The 8,835-nt window shown below is 34.5% G+C and overlaps 1 protein-coding gene across 1 annotated transcript in view; it reads left to right on the top strand.

Annotated features, from left to right (window-relative positions):
- Positions 1 to 1,467: 1,467 nt before the first annotated feature.
- LOC145299553 (neutral amino acid transporter 9-like) overlaps positions 1,468 to 8,835 on the top strand; it is a 134,669-nt gene continuing 127,301 nt past the window's right edge. Inside the window, exon 1 of the mRNA XM_080144413.1 lies at positions 1,468 to 1,689. The gene's annotated coding sequence lies outside the window, so the exon portion shown is untranslated. The remainder of the gene's footprint in view (positions 1,690 to 8,835) is intronic.

The following is an 8,835-nucleotide window of genomic DNA, read 5'->3' as shown; positions in this document are numbered from 1 at the left end:
TATGTTTTACTTATTTTACTTATGTTTAATAATAGATAGAAATTTCTATAGATTTAAATATATTTTGTTCAAATTTCGAAAAAATAAATAGGGGTGGGGGACACGTACTAAAATAAAATATTTCCCCTCGTATATTTTACGGAAACTGCATGTAGCAGAAACAAATAGAACTCTTTTCTTGTGCGTCAGTGCCTCCCCTGACTGTGCGATATGGCACATACTGACCAATAAGAGGCATAGCGCAGGGACCTTCCTTACCCCCTAAGGAACTCTAACTGCTTCCGTTTCGGACGAGAAAAACTCCTCCCTTTTCCAGCCAAACGGCAAAGAGAGCGGACCTGTCCCCCCCTCTCTCTCTCTCTCTCTCTCTCTCTCTCTCTCTCTCTCTCTCTCTCTCTCTCTCTCTCTCTCTCTGCTTACACCGGTATCGACGATTCCCACTTGGGAATAATTACCAGGCAAAGGCAGACAAGCTTTATTCGAGTTATATCTTTTTGGCATCTTACCCTGACTTGCTTCAATAAACCTTTTCCTTGTTAAGTTTTACGAAGTTGTTCGTTCGTTTATTCAGTAGCTTGTGTTGAATTATTTATTTTATTAGGGAGTGCCGGAAAAGCACTAACTGAATTCCCTAAATGCATTTTATATGTAATTTCATTCTAAAATGGATAAGTATCGAAAATTTCGCGAAAATTTGACCATTAGTTGATTTTTGCTAGATTTATTAAACACGGGTATGTTTTCACGTTCAAAATGCTTACTACATGGGGACGTTATTTTAAAGCGCCAATTATGTACACACGTTTTTCGTCTCGCAATTTCATTATTTTCGTACGATGAATTTTTTTTTTTTTAATTATTATTAGTTTATTTTTCCCTTCTTTTAAATGGTACAAAATAATATTAATTTATAAAAAAATTTACATCGTTTTACATATAGGGGGGATTCTGTGGTGCCTATTGGTCATCATTGGTCTAAAGTGATAAAAATGTATTACTATTAACTAGGATCATCTCAGTTACTGCAATATTCTAGGAGCTGTCTGATTAAGATATACCCCACTTTGTGAGAAATTTCATTTTTCTCTTTGAACCTAGCGATGAAGCTTCAGTCGGGAGAGTTTTCCCTTGGCCCCTAAATCAACAAAAATTAGACCATTCCCGTTGATTGCAGTGTAATGCTGGTTCCGTGCAGTTCTAGGAGGTCCATCCTCCTCCACGGCCATGTCTCCTCTCTTTTATTGCTAATCGCTGAAAGCACCTCTGCCAAGCAATGCCGACGAGGCTTTTCAATCCCACTTTCCGACCCTAATGTCACATTTTTCGCGGTGAGAATAAAATAAATACCGAGCCTAGCTATATGTGGAAAAGAAAAAAAAAAGAAAAAGAAATAACAGGTTCCGTTTCAAATGGAGTCATGTGGTAAAAGAGGAACTGAGTGCAAAGGGAGATCACTTTCGTTTGCTTGTTGACGATTTATCATGTGACCGGCTAAGATGGCCGCACACGCGTTTGTTTACTTCACGCATTGTCTTCTTCAAATTAATGAAAAATGTCTTTTCTAGTAAATTATTCATGTTTTACGTTAAATTTAAAAGTCGATGTATCGTAGGTAAAAATCTACTCTTGGGATATAAGTGTGTCTTCTCGCCACAACAAAGGAGGAGTTTGATCTGAAAAAAAAAAATCGTAAGTAAACAAAATTAGTAAAATATACGAAGATTCCCTTTTATTTATTGTGAAATTCATTTTATTTTATTATTTTTTTATATATGCTAGTTTCATTTTGATTTTACATTTTAGCTTTATTAGTATTTTCTCGTTAATCTTTAAAATATTGGTTCTTATTAAGAATTTAATTTAATTAAAAGAAAAAGAAAAAAAAGACAACACAGACTACTGTACACATAGATTCGAAAAAGTTATCAAAAAACAAATATATAACAAATGTTATCAAAGGCAAGATAAGTTACTTTTCTGCCAAACTGGATATATTTTTTGTGTTTTTATTCAATGTAACATATTTATTCAGCTCGAAAAACATACAGTGTTTACCGATGTATTCGAAAATTCAAGATGGCGTCTCACACCCTCTTTAACACCGTAAGTTTGGAAAAAGGTGTTATAAATAAAAAACTATACAAAATACTATTAAAAACCCGCCGAATATATGTCAACTTATGTCACGGTAACATATATTGAGCGAGTTTTTAACAGTATTTTATCCGGTTTTTTATTTATAACATCTTTTCCCACACTTACCGTGTTAAAGAGAGAATCAGACGCCATCTTGAATGTTCCAATACATCGGTAAACACTGTATGGTTTTCGAGCTGAATAAATATGTTACATTGAATAAAAACACGAAAAATATATCCAGTTTGGTAGAAAAGTAACTTATCTTGCTTTTGATAACATTTATTTGTTATATATTTGTTTTTTGACAACTTTTTCGAATCTATGTGTACAGTAATACAAACCCGAAAAATCTTTATGATGTACGTACCCGCCACGGAACGAAACTGTCATATTCCAAAATTCACGTAAAATGATAAAGCTTTTCGTTTTTATTTTGTCGGTGCAGTTTTTTTTTTTTTTTTTTTTTTTTTTTTGCTTTTTCTTAACAAACCATTTTTTTTTTTTTTTTTACAAAGGCGCTATTTTTTTTTATCTGCCATGTTTTATAAATACGTTTGAGACTACTCAATTCGAACTATTGAGATCAAATCAGCCTCACAATAGATACAATTTACTATCGTAAAATAAACAAATTTTCATGTCTAAAAAAACTACTTGATCAATTTATGTGACTTTTGGAATATGACATCTTCGTGACGGATACGTAGGCCTACATGATAAAGATTTTTTTCTGCATATTTTATTTATTTATTTTTTTTTTATTTATTTTTTTTTATTAAGTCGAATTCTAAATAACAACCTGAATATTTTCAGGCATTTTTAAAGAATGAACATTCATAGGATTTCAGTACGTGAACGAGAATTCTGAGTCAGTCCTGGAAATAGCCGAAGTAGCTTATGATTTGAAAGCCGCGAAAACCTGTAAAAAGGCAGACGATATTAAGCATGCGAAGGATTAGGTCAATGCATTTAAAACTTAGGGTCAATATGAAATAGAAGACTCACGATTAAAAAAGTTTATTTCTAGGGATATTCGGGTCTGATATGAAGGAATTTATATGACTTTTGGAATATGTTATTAAGACCTTCAGTATCCAATGTATACCTTATTGTTTTCACTAATCGCCAGTCTTAACAGGAACAGGGGGTGTTTTGTTTTGGATGAAGCGTGCGCCAAGTGTCTTATGTAACAAGAAAAAATGGCGGACACTTTAGATCACCCGAAACGGGTTTGTTTTACAATCCACTGATACGAAAAAGTGGTAAAAAATTCAGAAATATAACAAATAAATGTTAGCAAAGGCAGGATAAGAAACGTTACCATAACGTATATTGGGTAGGTTTCTAACAGAAGTTTGTATAATTTTTTTATTTTTAATTCATTTTTCAAACTTCACATATTTAGGGGTCAGCTCGCCGTCATTTTTTTTTTTTTTTTTTTTTTTTTTTTTTTTTTGCATCTATTACTAAACTCTATATGTTTTTTGGGTACTCATGCAGAGAGTGATCCATGCTGAAATAATAACGTTATTATTTAAAAAGCCATTCATAACATGGGGAGGGGAGGATGCTTTGTACCTATTCTGTACTTTAACCTTAGAATTGAATAAAAAAAACATATAAAGCATATTAAACGTGGAAATACGATTTAAAAAATAGCGCGGATCACTCTCTGCATTAGCACCGTTTTTTGAACCGATTAAACGTTTTAAAGTGAATAAAAACACTAAAACTTTTCCAGGTAGGTGGAAGGGTAACTTATCTTACCTTTGCTAACATTTATTTATTACTAGCATGGATACCCGATGTTGCCCGGGTGGAGAGATGTTGTATACTAAAGCTATTGAGTAACGCCCTAAAAAAAAAATAAATGAATCAAAACAACTTTTGTTTCAATTAAAATAGCACTGAGTGCCCGTGCGACCACAAAAAAGAAAAAAGATTAGCCACAGTAGGCAGGCTCGAACCTGTAATGCAGAAGAGGAAAAGGAGGTGAAAAAAAAGCTAACGTGCTAGCTGTCACAGCTACGACTTCTTATGACGGGTTGAAATAATGTCATTCAGATTGCTAGGGGTATGACTTGTAAAAATCTCAACGCAAAAGTGACCCCTCCTTATAAAAAACAGGTCAGTTCACCCAGACAGAATTAATCTTTTTCGCAAATTTTTACATATTTTTTGTTCGAGAGATTGATCTTTCTAACGATATCAACTTTGTCACAGTGCATCTGTCAAATGTTTTTGGTAGACATACAAACACACACACACAATGCTGAAGTCCCCCAGGGGTCTATCCTGGGCCAAACTCTCTTCCTGATCTACATCAATGATCTCCCAAAACACATACTTAAATCATTCGTTGACATCTATGCTGATGACACGACCATCTATGGCAACACATCAAAGGCCGTAAATGACAAAGTTCTCTCTAATTCTCTCTCCTTTGATCTTGAGCACGTGGTACAATGGGGGAAGAGGTGGCTGGTCACTTTTAATGCATCCAAAACCAAGCTTCTATCTTTACATCATCAATGCTCTGATCCCCATCTGGATTCAATTGAAATGGATGGCTCTCGTCTTGGAGAGGCTCCATCTTTTGACAAGCTTTTGGATTTGACCTTTACTCCTGATCTGAAATGGAACACGTACATCAAATCTGTTGCCAGGGACGCTGGGAAAATGGTGGGATCCTTCTACCGCTCCAGAAGATATCTCACTACTGATGCAATTCTCTATCTGTATAAAAGCCAAGTATGCCCAAGAATGGAGTACTGCTGCCACATCTGGGCAGGAGCTGCTAAAAACAGCCTATTCTGCCTTGACAGAGTACAAAATAGACTTCGTGGTTTAGTGGGGGATTCCCTTTTCTCTTCCCTGCAGTCTCTCTCCCACAGAAGAGACGCTGCGAGCCTGTCTTTGTTTTATCGTTATTTCCATGGCAGTTGCTCGTCTGAGCTCCAATCCCTCGTCCCCCCTCGCCAATCTTTCACGAGAAACACCCATCTGGCTGAAACTACTGTCAATAATTTTCCCCACTCTCTATCTGTGCCTAAATCCAAATGTAGATTCCATGAGCAAAGCTTCTTTCTTAAAACTGCACGCCAGTGGAACTCTCTGCCGCTTGCCTGTTTCCCACCTGACTACAACTTGGACATCTTCAAGTCCAACATAAACAAACTCCTGACAAACCGCCCCCTTAAGGAAGACACTCTATCAAAACCCCGAATACTAATGATTACTACAATACTATCTCATTGATTACTGTACACACAATAACCCTTATCCCTGAGTGGCCTTCGGGCCTTGATAAGTGGTGACCCCCATGTAAAAAAAAAAAAAGAAATTTGGATTTTTGACCACTTTTTTGGAATAAATATTTGTTTTTGAGCAAAAAATAAATAGATTGCTCTGTGTTTTGGAGAATTAGGCTCTCTTCACTATAATTTTAAATAGGGCTCTAACCCTATCCTCAATAATAAAAAAAACTACTAATCAATAGTGCCGCTGCATGGCAACATTACTATTATTACTACTACTAATAATAATAATATGATGATGATGAACAGCACTAACAATATAAACAACAATAATAAAATTATAAATATCAGTAAAAAAAAATGCAAATGTAACAAAAAAATAATCGAAATGGGCGTCAAAAGTCTTGGCAAACATTTGTTTTTCCGAAAAGTAAATGTGAAGTGTTCAGAAAATAGCATGATCTGCTATTCTTGAATAAAATCCTAATTCTTATAACGTAATCTGAATTAACCTAATTTCTCTTTAAGCTGGGGATGGAGCATCCTGTTGGATAAACTCAGATATTCCAACCATGAGATCTTTTTAAAATTCTGACCATCCCTTTATGTGCAATTGTTTGAATCTATCTTGCACTTAGTTCATCGGGTATATTTGCCAGTTAGTTTTTTAAATTCTTTTTCATGAGTCCATTTGCTCATATAATAACTGGAATGATGGAAATCTTCCTAAGATTCCAGTTTCTTTTCATGTTGAACATAAAACCTTGATATTTCCTTATCTTTTCCCTTTCAGCTCTGTCTAACCTCCAACATCGTTGGGGGACACTAACTTCTACTAAGGTTGCTTCTTTCTCCTTCTTGTCCCATGTCAGGTTTAATAGATCCATTTTCTAAGTACGTAGTTGTAGGAATTGGATCTGAAATGCCCCGATTATGTTATTATTTTGTTGTTGCATAAATTATTATATGATGTTGAAAATGTAAAAAGAACGTAAAAAAAAAGAAGTCCATATGTATAATTATTAATAATGAAGTGAATATGTTAGTATTCTGAAATGTGAAAGTAAAAAAGAGGGCAGTCATTATCTAACTATCAATTTACTTGTCCGTACGTCCAGCGTCACAAAAAAAAACATCATCGCAAACAAATATTAATGAGAAATGAATTACCTCCCCTTAAAGTCGTTCTTTATCAGTTAAAAATCATTAAAACCATTTTCACTCCAAAAATTTAAAATTTAAAAAAAAAACGTGACTGTCTGTTTACGATTTCAAATTAGTTATTTTATTTTATAATTAAAAAAAAAGTCATGTTGAGAGGAGATTGTAAGTTTTTTTTTGTTTTGTTTTTTTGTATTATTATAGTTTATTTTTTTAAATTTACAAAAACATGTGCACGTGAATTGACATCTGTTCCTTTATAATTTGTATAAAACATATTCAGAACAAAACAATGTTGTGTGTTGAATTTTCATGGAAAAAAAAAATCTAAATTTTTTAAATCAATTCTTTTTAACTTTAAAAGATTTTTTTAAAAATTTGCTAAAAAATTGTTTTTAATTCGTCGTTATTTATTTTATTTTATTTTTTATTCATTTTATTTATAATGTTTTAAAAATTTTCAACTACCGTGGAATTTCCACTGGTTCTGCTAGTTTTTAATAAAAAGCTAGCAGAGAAAAGGAATGGTGTGAAAAGTAAAATACAGTTTTCTTGTAAATATTATATCATAAATAATTTGTCCCTGATGATACTAAAGGCATCTGTTGTCTACATATACCAGTTTTCTTTTTGTTTTGTTTGTTTTATTTTTTTTACACAGGAATCACCACTTATCAAGGCCTGGAGGCCACTCGAGTATAAGGGTTAATGGGCATACATTATTCAATGTGATTATAGTGTAGTAAACATAAGTAGTGGGAATTTTGTAAATTGGATTACTTAGGAGGACGGTTCATCAAGAACTTGTTTATGTTGGACTTGAAGACAATCAGATTGTAGCCAGCTGTAAAGTAGGCAATTTGAAGAGAGTTCCACAGGCGTGCAGTTCTAAGAAAGAAGCTTTGTTCATGGAATCTACATTTAGGTTTAGGCACAGATAAAGAGTGTGGGAAATTATTGATAGTGGTTTTGGATAGACGAGTATTTCTCAAGTATATCTCTGTGTGTCTACATGTGTCCCCAAACAGTGTTCCCTTGAAAATAACGAAAATGTTTCTTCCTGTGAGATGGGGAGAAATAACCTTGTATATTATCTGTCTCTTGATAGCAACTATGCCCCATTCCTTGAGACAAACTGGTAGAGGAAGTCTTGTGCACACCCACACAGTTTTTTTTTTTTTTTTTTTTTTACATAGGCGTCACCACTTATCAAGGCCGATAGGCCACTCAAGAATAAGGGTTAAAGAGTGTACAGCAGTCAAAAGGACAATATAGTAATCGATAGTAATGAAAGTTTGGTAAATTTGTTAACTTAAGTGGAACGGCTCATCAGAAACTTGTTCACGTTGGACTTGAAGACAACCATATTATAGACAGCTGGAAAGCAGGAAAACGGAAGACAGGCGTGCAGTTCTAAGAAAGAAGCTTTGATCATGGAATCTATGTTTAGGTTTAGGCACAGATACAGAGTGGGGGGAATTATTGATAGTGTTTTCAGCTAGACGAGTGTTTCTTGTGAAAGTTTGGCGAGGGGGGACCATAGATTGAAGCTCAGTCAAAGACTTTCCATGAAAATAACGATAAAGCAGAGACAAACTCGCAACATCTCTTCTGTGAGATAGAGGTTGCAGCATGCAGCAGGTGGCAAATTACTGCCCAAACATATCAACCTCATTAATGTTTGACAAATCATACGACAGCTCATGGCTTCCAGACTAGCAGCTCTCACTTCCTGGACTTTGATTCCATATGGCTCGAATCAAATAAATGCCCAGAAGGATTATTTCATGGACTAGCAGCCTTCATTGACAACTGCATACTAAACACTGTAAGACATCATGACAGTGTTCCCATAGACGATGAAGAAGTGAAAAGTGAAATACAGTTTCCTTGTGAATATTATGTCATGAATAATTTGTCCCTGATGATACTAAAGGCATCTTTTGTTTTTTTTTACGCAGGAATCACCACTTATCAAGGCCTGGAGGCCACTCGAGTATACATTATTCAATGTAATTATAGCGTAGTAAGCATAAGTAGTGAGAATTTTGTAAATTGGATTACTTAGGGGGACGATTCATCAAGAATTTGTTTATGTTGGACTTGAAGACAATCAAATTGTAGTCAGCTGGAAAGTAGACAATTGGAAGTACATGAGAGTATTTAATAGCTCTCACATGGTATCATCTACTTCACCCAGCCCTCCTTAAATAAGCCAAACAATCTTATGAGATAGAGTTGAGGTCACACATATTGGCACCCATCAAACCTGAGATAT

This window comes from Euprymna scolopes, chromosome 2 (genome assembly GCF_053919585.1).
Source record: "Euprymna scolopes isolate OS-2025 chromosome 2, ASM5391958v1, whole genome shotgun sequence".
In the NCBI taxonomy this organism is placed as follows: domain Eukaryota; kingdom Metazoa; phylum Mollusca; class Cephalopoda; order Sepiida; family Sepiolidae; genus Euprymna; species Euprymna scolopes.
Note: the sequence above shows the minus strand (reverse complement) of the source record. Positions and strands in the feature narration are given on the sequence as shown.